Genomic DNA, 18,135 nt, shown 5'->3' on the forward strand with positions numbered 1-18,135 from the left:
CAGAAGCACAAAAAATAGACTGTTCGAATATGAAATAGGTGATTTTTTTAACTTTAAAATAGTTTTTATTATACAAAAGTTGTCACATAATTGGATATTTCTCTACTTTGTACACAATTATTCTCAATCTCCACAGAAAGACTGCTTAAATTCTCATCTGGTGATGGCAAGCACTAAAATTTTAACAGAATAGTAGTAAAAATGCCTCAGGGATTTAAGTTGAAAGCAATATATTGGTACATGGCTTTGCACCCAATATTAGGAATGTACAAATGTCTTTTATTAAAAAATACAAAATAAATTATCTGTAGGCCTGGACAATGACAGCAGTAAGCCGTTATGTATTTTGTCAACTGAAGCCAGTAATGGTTATAGTGGTTTCTTAAATGTCAGCCAGCCTTTTCTTCAGTCATTTTCTCCAACTGACTTCTTTGAAGCTATTGGAGAGGAACACTGCCTTGAGCTTCCTGTCACAGTTCATTAATATAGGTAAAGCAGTATTCTAGGAATTAGAACATGCCACCTCTCATACCACCTCTCATTCTACATATTGCACCCATTCCAGGGTCCTTCTCTTCTTTAGGAATTTTGTGACTAAAATTTCTGCTGTAGTTAACAGAGAGGCCACCCAAAAGCATCCAATAAAACAGTTTTCACAGACTTCGTTGGATCAGTGATTCCTTTTCCCACCATATTCACAAAATCTCTGACCATAGCATCATAACCAGCTTCTATAGAACTTTGCATAATTTTCTTGACTATAAAAGATCTTTCAATACCTGCATTTTTAGCAATTGTCGTTTTAGCAATTTTGAATATTCTTTTAATTTCTATACCAATGTTTTGATCTTCACTAGATGAAGTCAATGAGTACAAGGCTGGAATGTATTGAAGCAGGGCATAGCCCCTTCCCAGAACAATGCCTTCTTCAACAGCAGCTATTGTAGCATTAAGGGATTTGTAACTCTTTCTTTTCATTCACTTTGACATCACTTGTCCCACCAACCTTCAGCACAGCTACTCCATCTGAAAAGTTTTCCAGCCATTCTATCAGTTTTTCCTTTTCGTATTCACTAATTGTGACATCTAACTGCTCCATGATTTCTTGAATATGTTTTTTTTTCAATTTGAGACTTGTCACTTTTTCCTTTTAAGAGCATAGCATAATCTTAGTCACAAGTCACAATGACCTCTCCAACTTTACCTAAGTCATGAGGCTGCACATATTCAAGATTTAGAGTCAAGCCCTCGTCTCCAAACACTGCACCACCAGTAGCAATAGCCATTTCTTTAAGCTGGTTCTTTCAATTGTTCATCAAATCCTGGAGCTTTGACTGCTATAATGTGAAGACCAACTTTTAGCCTATTCAAAATGAATGTACTTAGAGCTTCTCCATCAATATCTTAAACAATTATGACCAAAGTTTTATGGTGAGCATTGGCAACTTCAAGAGCAGGTACAATGGACTGGACACTAGAAATTTTCTATTCATTCATTAGAACATGGGCATCCTGAAATTCACATTTCTAGCCTTCTGGTATATTAATAAAATATGGAAAAATATATCCTCAATCAAACTTCATGCCTTCAATAAAGTCTAATTCATCATTCAGTGTTTTTTCCTTCCTTTACTGTGACGGCAAACTTTCTACGGTCTGTCTCCATTTGTAGAAATTGTAGCAACCTAAGCAATTTCTTCAGGGGTGGTCACAGGTTTAGACTGCGTTTCAAGTTCAGCAATTACAGCATAAACAGCTAGCATCACACCTCTCCCCATTTCCAATAGATTAGCATCTTTACTAATCTTGAAGCCATCCTTGGCAATAGAGCATGCCAGAACAGTACAGTGGTAGTGTCATCCCCAGCCTCTTCACTCGTGTTATTGGCAACATCTTGAACAAGTTTAACTCCAATATTTTTATATTTATCGTTTAAGTCAATAGATCTTTCAACAGTCACACCATCTTTTGTTACTTTGGGATTTCCACAGCTCTGTTCAATAATCACTGCTCTTCCCTTTGACCCCATTGTAATGGCTACAGCATCGGCTAAAAGGTCTGCACCTTGAAGCATTAAGGCCTGGGCATCTATACCAAATTTTACGTCTTTAGCATAAGCCCAAGTGAGATGAGGGGCCAGTACCCTGGACTCATGTAGTGAAAGACTGTGAGTTATTGAAGCATTTCTGCAGAGCAGTGGTGGTGAGTGAGGAGAAATAGGTGCTTTTTAGCACAATAATAACAGAGTGATATAAAGAAAGAGGATTAATTTAGATAATTAATTAGAATAGCTTGATATGAAAGTATTTTAGGAAAACTTTTTTTATGTAGAGTCATTCTAAAAGTGCAAATTAAAAACTCATTTACATTTGGGTACATACCATACATTGTCAGTATATGTCATTTATTAGTCTGAAAATCTCTTTTTTCTTTATAAGCAAATGGTCTATTTTTCATTTAATATCAAGTTTTTTCATTTTCTAATATTTTCAATTATGTCAGATAAAACAATATGTGATAATCCACACGTTTTTACTTTTATCACTGAAGCTTACTTGCTAAAAACAATTCACCACAGCTTATATAGAGTTTACAATTCAGATTGTATGCATGAAAAGAACTTACTACCTTCTCCACTCAGCTTTTCCTTTAAGAAGATTGTTAACCCAGTCCTAATAAGGAAGCTGCTCTGTGCATTTACAGGGAAAAAAGGCATGAGTTTCCTTGGCAACTGGAGCCATGTGCAGTCTCTCAGAACAGCTCCTCCTACACTCAAGTTTCCTAGGTAGCAGGCTGCATATATTTTACAAAGACAATGGGATAATGGGACAGTTATTACCCTGTTCAACCTTGCATGTGAAAAGCTTCAATGGGAAAGATGCATTTGCTATAATAACTGGCAATTTGAGGGAAGATATTAATTCTATAATGAGGTTGCTTCCTCTTTCTAATTCAGGTTTAACAGTTTAATTCAAGGTCCAAAATATATTAGGTGTTTACCAATTTTTTTTTTACAGGTGAAAATAATTACTTTCCCTTCTACTTCACCCTCATCACCCACTACCAAATTAGCAGCTAAAGTCAAAGGTGAGCTGTAGGTGAGCACTTCAAGGATAAATAGCGGTTAGTTCACAGTACTGCTCTGAAGCAGAAAAACTAATCCTTAATATTGCATGAATGGAAGAGACCCAACTTATCTGAAATTGACTGCAAAGGGTCACAAAATCTTAAAACATCTGGAGAAAACCTGTCTGTAGATCTAGAAAATATTAGAAGATATTAGAAGCATGGATAGCCTAAAGGACATAGATAATTTCAGTAAACTAAAACATTAAAAGACAAAGTATTGATAAAATTTATTATATACAGTCAATACACAAAGTTTTTTCTGGGCAGAGGGGTGAGACAGAGAAGTTAAGTAAATGCATTTACATTATGTAGATTTCTCTGTTTTTCCAGCATAAGAGCATTTAAAAGAAATCAAATTAAAGAGCAGCTGTGTATTATTATTAAATGTGGACAAAATTTTCTGGCAGATTAGGACTCCTTATAAGTCAAACATTGTTTTAAAATTATTTTTGAAACCTTTTTAAACTCTTAATTTTATATAATAGCAACTTCTATTCTCTGACATACAACTCCTATTCATTCACAAGACAATTAAGTCTAATTATCTATTGAGTTGCCACAAAAAAACACAATTTATATGTAATTAATCAGCTCTGGAACATTGTGAATTTTAAATTCTGTGCAACTAGAGGAGTACAGATTACATTGTTTAAACCTGTTTTGCTGAATACTTAGCAGAGCATCTTTACAATTAGAACTTAAAGGGAAAAATATTACAAAATACTCTTTTGAATACTCTTCTTGTAAATTAAATCATAGGACATTCTACATATGACTATTTTGGAACCAAAAAATGAGACTGATTTTTCAATAAAAAATTGGGACATTAATATTTTATATTGCTTTTCAAATATAATATTTACTTTCTCTCCTTTGTCTCCTCTGTCACACACGTGCATGTGTGTACTCACATATGCACACACACAGATACAGACATATTCTTTTTATTCCATCATTTTTATTGGATTAATTGAAACACTGTGTTTTCCCTGAATGCATCATAGACATTTTGTCAGGTAATATGTGTTACATTACATAGCTATTTTTAATATATGTGTTTTACTCTACTATGAATTTAACAGAAATTACTGAAAAATTTCTCCTCTGATGGATACTTTACTTAGTTTACTTCAATTGTATACACACACACACACACACACACACACACACACACACACACTTGCTTTTTGTGTTTTGTTTTTTCTGTTTGAGTGATTCCAAGAAGTGGGAATTACAGGATTTGAGAATCTGTCATGGAAAGTGATTTTGAGATTGTAATAATGGATTATAAATAATTTATGACAATAGCATAGACTTCTGGAATTTGGAACTGCTAGTTTTGCGCATAATAAGGTATGCCTAAAATACTCCATCTGCAGGTTTACTTGGCTCACTATGCAAATTTGCTAAGTTTGATTTAGGAGCATCCTTCTTTAATTATGTTCTTATTTAAAGGTACCTTCTTTTTCTTCCTCAGAGTTCTAAATCAAACTTTCTTCAACTTTCAAAAGCAAAAGTGCAAAAATAACATTAAGAATAGATATTTAGTTATTTAGTTATCTAATAAGTTTTGGCTTTAGTATGTGCTAGGCACTATTAAAGATTTACTGTGTTGTAGGATCAAATATGAATTATTAATATCAGTTAATTGAGTGTCATGTTCAACTTTTGGTCTTATTTTCAATAGAATTTTATCAGGCAATTCTATTTACATTTTTGTGGGTGTGTCTAATTAGTGTACAGAGCCCACCTTCTGGCTGTTTCTAAGACACGTTTTGTTTCTAACCAGGGAGATGTTTCCTATTATCCCTGATAATGTACCATGAACATATGAAAAAACATAGAAACATGAAGAAAACAACAACACGAAAATCGCTAACATCTGGTTGGCTGTATAGAAACAAAGCTTATTCTGGTGAGTTACAAAACTATATATTATTTATAACTAATAACTACTTGCCTTGTAGCATAGTGATTCCAAACAAAGATGTAAGTGCAATTTAGGTACATCTTTTACTATATTTGAATTTTGTCTTATGGTGAATAATATTAAATTTGGAGCCATATTTAATGTGAACATTGTAAATACAAATTTAATTTTAATTACTTGGTTCGTACATTACATTTAAGGAAAAGACGTGTGTAAACTGGACAAAAGACATTAATTTAGTTTGGCAGATTGATAACTTTGCCTGATATTGCATACAGAATCTCTTACTTGAATGGATTACTTGGAGATTGCCTCTAAGCTCTCTTTCATCTCTAAAATACTCTAATACTTGTTTTGTAATATGGGTCATTTAAAAGCTTTTGTACGCTGCTGAACTTGTTCTTTTTTAATCATGTTACTAGCTCCATTAGCCACAGATAGAACTTTTAAACCACTTGTTAATAAATCCACTGAAAAGAATTTTCTTTGTAAAAAAAGAAAGGAGACGATTCCAGTGAGTGGTTTGCAAACAGAGCAGATGCTGCCTTCCTTACAAAGCAAAGGTGTGTTGGAGACAACAGAGATTGCTCTTTTTTCACAGAGAGTCCCCATTCAGGTTCCCACTCTGGTCTGCTTATGCAAATGAGGCATGCAAACTTGTTAATTCTTATTGACTGATGCAGCTCACAGTCTATTGGTTAGGTCCAGGAAGCAAAATGGGGTTTTAACCTGAACAGCTACAGACAGTTATGAAAGTCCAAAAATTATAGGAGTGTTTGGATTTTCCAGAAATGCAGAATATGTGTGTGACCCTTATAGTCAGCAACTGGGTGCTTGGCTCTATTTTGAATTTAGGCCCAGTTAGCCACTCAGGATCCATCTTGAAGGAGTGGCTCTTTCAGGATTCACATCCTTGCTAGCAGAATTGTTAATCTTTATTTAAAACTGTCAAAGTAATAGTCTTTAATTAGTTAAAGTTATGGTGTATCTAATACACATCTCTTTAAAAAGCTTGGCTGTTTTGGAAATAGTGAAGATTTCCTACAGAAAAGTGACAACTAAAATTTCACAAGAAAAGCAATTGATTTGCAAATGGTATGGAAACATGATGAAGAAACCAACAGTGTCACAGAAACAATATTCATTTTCAAGCCTCACTGGGATTACAAAATAGAACTTTTATTAATCTCTTCTGAGATGATTAAAAACCATCTGAAAATCTAAATGACTATAGATAACTTTCAATTTTGACATTTTAAACTATATTCACTGGATTTATAAAAATCTACATGTACACATAGGCTTTACCCTCACAAAAATGTGCCTCACTTTTCTCTAATATACACACGCACATACACTCTATGTCAGATACAAGGAAAAATATTCAACTATATTTTACTCTGCTCAACAAACACTAAACTGCTTATTTTTCAACATACTATTATATGACATACTATTAATATGCTATTTACAATTACTAGTAGTAGTGTGTTAATAACATATTAACACTATTAATAATATCATATTATCAACAAACTATTATGTCATATGTATTGAACTTTAACTCTACAATAAAAGCCTTCTTGTTTGCCATTTGCTTAAGAAAAAATCATAGGAAAAGGTGAACTATATCTGCTGAAAAATAATATGAAGTATCTTCTTTCTCAAACACGTAAAATAAACTATCTGATTAAGCATATGTATATTGTCTCATTATTTTTAAAAAATTGTTATACATAGCTGTTTAAACTTTTCTCTAGTTTTGTTTTATCAAATTTTAATGTGCTGGACAAATACGAATAGATATAAGTAATATTAATATGACCGACAAACTATAATGATAAACAACCGTGAACCTACTTTCCAGCCCCTGAACTAAAATATAATCAATAACTTACATTACCTATTGCTGCTGTCTTTCTCCTTATGTCCCTATGTATTTTATATATTGTATTATTTATGAGTGTTCTTCAAAAAGTTTATGAAAATGTATATTATAAAAAAACTTGCATGAATTTATTTTTTTGCATCAAAATAAACTCCTACTAACTTGTTGTAACATGCTTAAATATCATCTAGTTTGAGGTACTTAAGAATAACATATCAATTTGAAAAGAGCTCCTATCAGAGCAACATGAATTCTGTTAAAACCGAAGCAAGAACAAAGATTAATTTTATAGTGACGCCTGGGAGGAAGAAAGGTGAACTCATTGATGCTTTATGAAAAGTTTATGGAGAGAATGTCTCGCAAACATCAGCATCTTACAAAGGAATAACTCAAGAAGCAATGAGACAGTGTCGGAGATGAAGCTTGCAGTAGCAGACCATCCACATCAATTTGTTGTTCATCTTGTTCATGTGCTAATTGAAGAGGACCAATGATTAACAGCACAAACAATGGCCCACACCATAGACATCTCAATTGGTTCAACTTACGTAACTCTTAATGAAAAATTAAAGCTGAGCAAATTTTCCACTTGATAGGTACCAAAACTGTTGTGCCCAGATCAGCTGCAGACAAGATCAGAGCTTTCAATAAAAAGTTTAAACAAGCAGGATCAAGATCCTGTAGCATTTCTTCAAAGAATTATAATAGGAGATAAAATGTGGCTCCACCAGCATGATCCTAAAGACAAAGAAACAATCAAAGCAATAGCTACCAAGAGGTGAAAGTGGTCCAGTCAAAATAAAAGCAGACTGGTCAAGAGCAAAGGTCATGGCAACAGATTTTTTGGGATGCTTAAGGCATTTTGCTTGCTAACTCCCTGGAGAGCCAAAGACTAATAACATCTGCTTATTATGATAATGTTTTGAGAAAGTTAGCCAAAGCTTTAGCAAAAACACCCAGGAAAGAGCAATACAGAGTCCTTCTCTCTCAGGAAAAGTTTCATGCATATTTCTCTCATCAAACTAGGGCAATTTTGTGAGTTTCAACAAATTATTAGGTATCCACCTTTCCAGCCCTGATTTGGCTTCTTCAAACTTCTTTTTTTTTTCTAATCTTAAAAAAGTATTTAAAGGACACGCCCATTTTTCTTCAGTTAATAATATAAAAATAATAATGTAAGAAAGTTGTTAAATCAGTTGTTGTTCTGGTTAAAGTCCCAGGACCCTCAGTTCTTTAGGGATGGACTGAATGGCTGGTATTATCTCTTAGAAAAGTATCTTGAACTTGATGGAGCTTGTGTTAAGAAATAAGTTTATATTTTTATTCTTATCCTTTAATTCTATTTTTAATGAAATTTTGAAGTCCCATTATATACATATATATGTTTTTTAAAATACAAATTTTTTTTTTATTATTATACTCTAAGTTCTGGGATACATGTGCAGAACGTGCAGGTTTGTCACATAGGTATACACGTGCCATGGTGGTTTGCTGCACCCATCAATCCATCGTCTACATTAGGTATTTCTCCTAATGCTATCCCTCCCCTAGCCCCCCATCCCCCAGCAGGCCCCAGTGTGTGATGTTCCCCTCCCTGTGTCCATGTGTTCTCCTTGTTCAACTCTCACTTATGAGTGAGAACATGTGGTGTTTGGTTTTTTGTTCCTGTGTTAGTTTGCTGAGAATGATGGTTTCTAGCTTCATCCAAGTCCCTGCAAAGGACATGAACCCATCAATTTCTCTTGTTAAATTAGTGAATAAAAGATAACATGTTGTAGATAGTCTTGTGGGTCTGACTGCTTACTTAATTTATGCTTCCAAATCTTAATTAATGATGCTATGCTTTCAAAATCTACGCATGTTGCTCCGTGCAACTGATTTCCTTGTTGAATGATGTTTTATTGTGTCAATATACCACACTTTATGAACTTGAATTGCTTTTAGTTTTGCTTTATTGTTTTGTTTTGTAAATACAATTTTTTGAGGAAAATATGCTATTCTACATGGTGCACATAGACAAGAGTTTGGATATAGGTCTATGAATGTCACAATTTTACTGAAATTACTGAGTAAAGGGGTATACAAATATTTAGCTTTATGAGATTGTGCTAGATTGTTTCCAAAAATGGTTACAATCAATTTACATTCTCACAAGATATAGAGAAGATCATGGTTGTATTATCTGACTTCTTAATTTTGAAAACTTAGAATGTATAAAATTATTTCTGGTTATTTTAATTTATATTTCTCAGATTAACACTGTTTTTTGGCAGCTTTTCATATGCTAATTGACCTTACTTTCTCTTCTTTTGTCATGTGTTTGTATTATATTTTTTGTATTTTTTAATGATAAATAATAGTTGTACATATTTTGGGGATACATGTGATATTTTGAAACACGTATACAACGTATAATGCTCAAATCTGGGTAAATGGGATAACCATCACCTCAAATATATATCTTCTCTTTGTGTTGGGAATATTACAATTCTCTTCTAGTTATTTTGAAATATACAATAAATTGTTATTAACTATAATTTCCCTATTGTTCTGTCAAATACTAAAATGTATTCCTGCTATTTAAATGTGTTTTTGAACCCATTAACCACATTTCCTTCATCTGCCCCTCTGACTTCTTTTGTCATGTGTTTGGCCTACTTTTCCACTGGACTGCTTCACATTGTGTTATCTATTTTTAGCAACTCTTTATATTCTACATGCTAAAATTTTATTGGACATAGATATACACATATATACACTCATATTTTCTCCCAGTTTCCAGTTTATGATTTTTTTGACAAACAAGATTGTAAACTTTTATTAGGTTCAAATTTTATCAACATTTAGACCATGAGTAGCAAGCTTAGTACCAACAGGTCATAAGGTTTCTTTTGTTTATTTTTTTTTCTGGCATAAGGCTAATCAAACTACAGGCAAATAAGGAAATTGTTGCGTTTACATGTACAAGCCAAACAGTGCATGCGTATAAATCTTCCTGTCAGGAACCTGACACAAGGAAATGAGGAAACTATCATGCAAACACTGAATATTTGCTTTGCATTGAATGGCTTCGGGACAATTGAGAACTCCCTATATTGTAACGATTTTATAATCCAAAGTGATTGATTTATGTTCTTTAAGTGCGGTGCTGCACAGGGTATCGCACTTTGAGTATTAAGCAAATCACCTCTTTGCAGACTTATTGGAGCATAGCCTTTGTCCAAAATTTTATGTAAAAATTATATTTATTGATGAAACTACTGCCATGAATTTTACATGTTCTTAAAAATACCTTTTGGTGCAGAGTATAATTTCCCCCAAATCCCTTGAACTCTGGCTTCACTCCCCCACTGTCACAATTTTACTGAAATCATATCATTATAAAAATAAACTTTGCTTTTATTCATAAAAAATTATTCAAGTGCTCAATTAACAATATATTTCAGGCTGGCACCTGGGTCAACATTTTACTTATCACAGGCACACATTCTGATTTGGAATCTCACAAGATCTGTTCTCTGAATCATACATTTTTGTGCCTTTCAACATCAAATGTCAGATTCAATATAAAAATAATTTATATTATGTTATTAGAGCTCAAAATCTTGATTTGTCAAAAGGAGGGAAAGAGGATTTTTGAGGACAGGGATAATTCCTTATGCATTCAACACAGCTTCCAGCAAGCATTCCTCCTGTGCTCTGTATATTGCCTCTAAGTGCCCAGAGGGCTGGGAAAAGGCTGTAGATCAACATAGTCAATGGTCTCTTCTTTAGCACAAGGACCAGTATTGGTGGCAGCTCCTGCTTCCCTGGTACTTTGTACCCTGAGACACTGTAAGTATAGGCATGAAGAGTGGAGAGACCATGAATTGTCAATGTGACTGAACTTTCCCACCTTCAAACTTCTCTCTCTCTTTTTCTTATCTCCTCTCTCTCTCCAACATTGCTATAGTAGAAAACTTTCTGGCACCTTCCTCTCTCCTACCCTGATTTAGGCTCAGTGTAGAGGTGCCTCAGGTATTGGGAAATATGATCAAATATTAGATGATTTACAGGGATGAAGTGGTTTATTGTGTGAGCTTATAAAAAAAGAATGGAAATATTTAAGTAGACTTCAAATCCACACATGGCATATGATAGTAAATTGAAGACACTAACACACAAAATCTCATATGTATCTTTCTGCCTAATTTTCAAATCCAATCAGTTTTCATATTTGCTGACTATATTGTATCATTATTCATTTTTACTTCTGCTTTCTATTTTTACTGACAACAGCCTACGCCAAGTTATATTTACTTCTTGCTTAGGCTTTACTAATTATATCTTATCTGGCCTTCCAACTTCCACTTTTCTTCTTTAATCCAACCTACAATCTAATGCCAAGCTAGTTTTCTCCAGCTCTAATCATGTCATTTACTTATGTTTAAAACCTTCAAATGCAACTTCATATTTTATGAATAATGCCCTAACATTTCATTCTCATGGTAATGAGATTGAAAGGAAGATGATTTCTCTGCTGAATGACAATGTTGAGAGTGCTCCAAAAATGTAAACTAGAGAATTGAGCATCTGAGGTAATTGTCTTGCTCTTATTTTTATGCTGATAAAATAATTCATTATTTATATTCTTATAAATCAAAGAATGTGTACTGTTAGTGTGCATACAATTATTTTAAGAACTGGATAATAGAAAGCATTGGACAATATATCACCTATACTAAAATCAATATTTAAAATCATAAAGTTTATTCATAGTCCCTACGTTTGTGAGTCGCCACAGAAGCCAAGTAGCCTGTGTGAGTTTACTTGAAAGTACATCATTCTGCGCTAGAAGAAGATTTGAAGGTACTACTAATTACAACCATTTCACTAAAGACTTAAAAATGCATGCCTTCTGGCCGGGCGCGGTGGCTCACGCCTGTAATCCCAGCACTTTGGGAGGCCGAGGCGGGTGGATCACGAGGTCAGGAGATCAAGACCATCCTGGCTAACACGGTGAAACCCCGTCTCTACTAAAAAAAAAAATATATATATATATATATATATATATATATAAAATTAGCCGGGCGTGGTGGGGGGGCGCCTGTAATCCCAGCTACTCGGGAGGCTGAGGCAGGAGAATGGCATGAACCCGGGAGGCGGAGCTTGCAGTGAGCCGAGATCTCGCCACTGCACTCCAGCCTGGACGACAGAGCAAGACTCCATCTCCGGAAAAAGAAAAAAAAAATGCATGCCTTCTTACAAGACGATTGAGCAAAGCATTGTCTCATATAGGGAAATAAATGAGGATGTTATTATTCATTATATGTACACATTTAGGACAAAAGAAAACCTCATTATCAAATATGAAGTTTGTGCCCAATTTTAGAAATGTGCATACATAATAACACTTTGTAGATATATGTCATGTTTGAATGTTTTTTTTTTTTTACTAAAAATGAGTCACTTGTATTTATTAGCACAATATTCTTTTAAAAAATTAAATTTAATTTCATTTTAAGTTCTGGGATACATGTGAAGGACGTGCACATTTGTTACATAGGTAAATGTGTGTCATGGTGGTTTGTAGCACCTATCAACCCAACCTAGGTATTAATCCCCATATGCAATAGCCATTTATCCTGATACTCTCTCTCCCCACCAACCCCCACGACAGGCCCCAGGGTGTATCATTCCCCTCGCTGTGTCCATGTGTTCTCATTATTCAGCTCCCACTTATAAGTGAGAACATGCGGTATTTGCTTTTCTGTTCCAGAAAACTATACATTAGTTTGCTAAGTATAATGGCCTCCAGCTCCATCCACGTCCCTGCAAAGGACATAATCTCATTCCATTTTATGGCTGCAAAGTATTCCATGGTGTATATGGACCACATTTTCTTTATCCAGTCTATCATTAATGGGCATTTGGGTTGATTCCATATCTTTGCTATTATGAATAGTGCTGCAATGAACATACACGAATGGGCATGTATGTTTATAATAAAACAATATCTATTTCTTTGGCTCTATACCCAGAAATGGGATTGCTGGGTCAAATGGTATTTCTTATTCTACCATCTTTGAGAAATCGCCACACTGTCTTCCACAATGGTTAACTAATTTACTTTCCCACCAACAATTAGTGCCTCAATTTCAGAACTTGTTATTGGTCTATTCAGGGATTTGACTTCTTCCTGGTCCAGTTTTGGGAGACTACATGGGTCCAGGAATTTGTCCATTTCTTCTAGATTTTCTAGTTTATTTGCATAGCGGTGTTTATAGTACTCTCGGATGCTTGTTTGTATTTCTGTGGGGTCAGCGGTGATATCCCCTTTATCATTTTTTATTGTGTCTATTTAATTCTTCTCTTTTTTTCTTCTGTATTAGTCTAGCTAGTAGTCTACCTATTTTATTATATTTTTCAAAAACCTGCTCCTGGATTCATTTATTTTTTTTGAGGGGTTTTTCATGTCTCCATTTCCTTCAGTTCTACTCTATTCTTGGTTATTTCTTCTCTTCTGCTAATTGTAGAATTTGTATACTTTTGGTTCTCTAGTTCTTTTAGTTGTGATGGTAGGGTGTCCATTTGAGATCTCTCTAGCTTTTTGATGTAGCGTAATATTCTTAATATATTTGCTTTTTGAGGTAGAAATGACTTTTTCTTGGTCAGATATGTGTGATAATAGTCTAAATCCATTTTTTAATCTTATCATTTAAATGTTTTATTGAACTAGAATACATAGACCCAAAGTACACAAATCAAAAGTATACAACTTTATTTTCACAAATTGAAATAAATTGAGTGATCAGCACTGATATAAGAAATAGGTCATTACCAATATTCAAAAAGCCAACTTCCCAGTCACTGTTTCTTCACAAAGGTAATAACTATTATGATGACTTACTCCACAGATGTATTTGTCCTCTTAATGGTATTTTTATTAATAGAATTATGTACTATACATACTCATTTATACCTTAATATTTTCATTAGAAATTATATTTTGAGAGTTATCCATTTTTGTAGGTAGTGATATTTTTATCTTAGTGTTTCAAAACATTTGTTATTATTAACACTGCTATGAACGTCCTTGTACATGTCTGTTAATGATCATATATATATATATATATATGAGATGAGTGGCTGAGACACTAAGTATGCATAATTTGGCTGTTAGATATTGGTAAAAAATTTTGAAAAGTGGTTACCATTCACTCTTATTTGTGTCTGAGAGTGCTACATCCTTGCTAACACTTGGCATTATCTTTTTTATTTTAGCCATTCTGGTAGCTAAAGAATTAGAATTACTAATTAGTAGAAACAATTACTACTATCATTCTGGTGTGGTAGTAGTAATTGTGGTTTTAGCTTGCATTTCCCCATGCAACTAGATTCCTTAAACAGATTTTATATGTTTATTACCCTGATGATATTGTAAAATGTCAGTGTATGTCTTTTGTCTATTTTTTTCTATTACTCTGTTAATCTTTATGTTATTGATTTGTATATATTGGCCAGGTGCAATGGCTCATGCTTATACTCCCAGCATTTTGGGAGGCTGGGGTGGGAAATAACTTGAGCCCAGGAGTTTGAGACCAGCCTGGGCAACATAGTGAGACCTCATCTCTACAAAAAAATAAAACATGTTAGACAGGTGTGGTGGTGCAAACCTGTAGCCCCACATATTAGGAGTCTCAGGCAGGAGGATTGCTTGAGCCCCAGGAGTTCGAGGCTGCAGTGAGCTATGATCATACCACTGCACTCCAGCCTGAATGACAGAGAGAGACCCAGTCTCAAACAATTAAAGAAAAAATTTAAAAAGTAAAAAGAATGATGTGTAGATATTTATATATTCTGGATATGGGACTTTGTTAGATACATGTTCGACAGACAGCTTCCCACATTCTTGTTTGTTCAATGTCTTTACAATATTTGTTTGATAAACATAGGTTCTTAACTTTAATAGTTTTATCAATTTATTGAATTTTACCATCACTGTTAGCAATTTTAGTGTCCTATTTAAGAAATTTTTGCTTACCTCAATAATATAAAATATTTCCTATTTTTCCCACAGTTTTATATAGTTACATTTTATAATAAGATCTGCAGTCAATCTAGAATTGATTTTTGTGAATGGTCTGTGCTTGAAGGCAAGATAAAATTGTATCTATATGGCTATCTAGTTGCCCCAGCACATTTATTTGTAAAACTGTCCCTTTCCTCACAGTATTGTGGTATGACATTTCTCACAAATCAAATTACCCTGTATGGGTGGGACTGCACGTTTGACTTCATTCCATTAGTTTACTTGTCCATATGGCATTGTCTTAGTTACTGTAGGTTATTTTTCCAGAAATCTACTGTAAAATTACCCTAGCTTTACTCTTCCTTAAGATTTTCTTGATTCTATTTAGCCTTTTGTAATTTTCCCAAATTAATTTTAAGCAGCCAGTGAGTTTATACACACACACCCACACACAAATAGTACAAATTTGTTCACATTTTGATAAGAGTTTTGCACCGATTACATAGATTAATCTGGGAAAAGTATGTCTTTAAATTATTGAGTCTTGGAATTTATTAACAGTGTCTATCCTTCCATTCTCTGAAATCTTTTTGATTTCCTAAATAATGTTTTGGAGTTTTCATTTTAGAGTTCTTGTACAACTGTTTTTAGAATTATTGCTAGGCACCAAAGTTCTTTTGATACTAACAAACACCAATCCCTTGTAAAATTTGTGTTCTCTATTTTCTGCTAGCATGTGGAATTACAATTGAATTTTGTATGCTGATCTTGTATTCAGCAACTTTGCTAAGTTTACTTATTAATCAGTGGTTTAGGGGCTTTTTTCTTGGCATGGCTCAAAATTTAAGATTAAAAGCTGAGCACTGTATATGGGATTCCAGATGGTGGCTTCTTCTTCTAGAGAATGTTTACTTTTTCAGACAAATAGAGCAGGACTGATGACTTCAATATGACAAGGAAGAGAGCTTTCTACATTCTGCAATACAATATTGGCAATGTGCCAGCTGCCTTTGTATTGCCTGTGCTTCTAGGATATAATCTTCCATAAGCTCGGTTTGGAAACCTGGAGGGCTCATCAGCTCTGCCCATGGCTGGTTCTGAACTCAAATTTAATTATTAATTATGTTTTACCTTGGTAAATTTTTTAAAATGTTCTTTCTGAAATTTTAGAATAGCTTCTCTATTACTACTAAATTGCTCTCAGTAATTTTTACTTATGATTCCCTCATGAACAATATTTCATGTATGTGCATATTTACATACCTATATACCACGAACATACGCAAGCAAATACCTTATAAATACAGCGGTGTGTGTGTAAGAACTGTGTAAGATCACAATTATATTTATAAAGCATTTGCTTGAGTATGTTCACACACACACACATACACACAATTATTCAACTGTATATATTTCAACATTATTCTGGGTTAATCAAAAGATGGAAAACTTGGATGAGTTGACATAATTCTCAGGTATTTTATATCACTCCATGATATTCAAAAATCTGTGTTCAATTATATTGAGGAAGTTTCATGGATGTCCACATCATATGAATTAATACTAGATTTAATTTCTGAATCCAAATGACTTTTAAAATCTACTTAGACACTGAAAAGGTGAATTTTTAAAGAAAAAATAGACAATAAAACCTTGAAATTGTTTCTTTTAAAACAACGAAATACACTTACCCAATTGTTTTCAGGGATTTTTAAATTCAAGCATATAATGAAGCTTCTTTAAAATCTAAGCTAGAAACCCATATTCTTAGGCATAGTCTACATAAGTTGCATTTATGGGCACTGGGATTTTGCTAGCAATATTCACCACTATATCTCCAACTTCCTTAAAGGTGTGTGTCAGTAGCCCTGAAAATAATCAAAACTGTATTTTTGATTACATAATCAATATTTTATAGCTGAAAATGAGCAAACGATAAGACAGTAGGAAATGTCTATGAGAAAATACCAAGTCTCAGCACAAACGGTTGTGAAACATATCACTATTGGAAGGCAATATAGCTGGGGTACAATCTTTTGTTGAGGTTTTGCCACTGAAATCGGTTGCACTTAGCATGGGCTGTAGTTGTCAATACTTCATGCATAAAATGAAGAAATTCAACTGTGTTTTCTCAATAATCAGATAGTGCATTAAATGTTAATCCATTATTTAATAGCTCTTCAGAGTGATTCCTCATCAAAAGCAATTTCAGACAAAAACTAGAAAGTTAATATTAAAATGAAAATTGTCTTTTAGGTTTTTCACTGTGACAGAGAAGAATATCTGTAAATCACACATAATATAAAAAATATAGTTTTTTTTAGAAAATGGTGATACAAGAATTGAGAAAGTAACATTTAAAACTTTAAAAGTGTGGGCCTGGCATTCCACATTTGTGGAATATAGAGTTCCACAAAATGAAACGAGAGATTGTTTGAGAATGTCAGATGCAATCCCAGCACTTTGGGAGGCAGAGGCGGTTGAATCACTTGAGGTCAGGTGTTCGAGACCAGCCTGGTGAACATGGTGAAACCCCGTCTCTACTAAAAAATAAAATACAAAAATTAGCTGGGCACAGTGGTGGGCTCCTGCTATCCCAGCCACTTGGGAGGCTGAGGCAGAAGAATCACTTGAACCCAGGAGGCGGATGTTGCAGTGTGCCGAGATCATGCCATTGCACTCCAGCCTGGGTGACAGAGTGAGACTGTGTCTCAAAATAAAACAAAACTAAACAAATGTAAAAAGTGTGATGCACACTCAGAATGCGTTTGTTTATGAATGACATAACACAAATTTCAATCTGCTAAGGCAGCTCTTAGTTATAAGTCAGCAGAACAAAATAAAAAATGAAGATGCTTAAAATGGTAGTCGATTATTTTCCTTTAACTTGAATACATTTCTACTCAAATTAAAATTTGAATATATTTTAGAAGATATCAAATTTTTTTTTATTTTACCCAGCTGTAGTTTCTAATCTCCATCTTTAAGCTATTTTTTAGTTAGTTACACATAAAATGAAAATTCTCATTTCTCCTTCTTTCTACCCTACTTTAGAAAATGTTTGCCTCTCACATAGCCTCATTTGAGCCCCAATTAGTGGGAATGTTTGAAAGAAAATAATTTATCTCTCAATTTCCTACTTAAAGCATGCTTTTGCCATACTTTTCACATTCATTT

General features: G+C 33.8%; 1 pseudogene; it reads right to left on the bottom strand.

Moving 5' to 3' along the window:
• Window positions 1-509: 509 nt before the first annotated feature.
• LOC129011303 (60 kDa heat shock protein, mitochondrial-like) overlaps window positions 510-18,135 on the bottom strand; it is a 52,430-nt pseudogene continuing 34,804 nt past the window's right edge.

Source organism: Pongo pygmaeus, chromosome 14 (assembly GCF_028885625.2).
Source record: "Pongo pygmaeus isolate AG05252 chromosome 14, NHGRI_mPonPyg2-v2.0_pri, whole genome shotgun sequence".
NCBI lineage: Eukaryota > Metazoa > Chordata > Mammalia > Primates > Hominidae > Pongo > Pongo pygmaeus.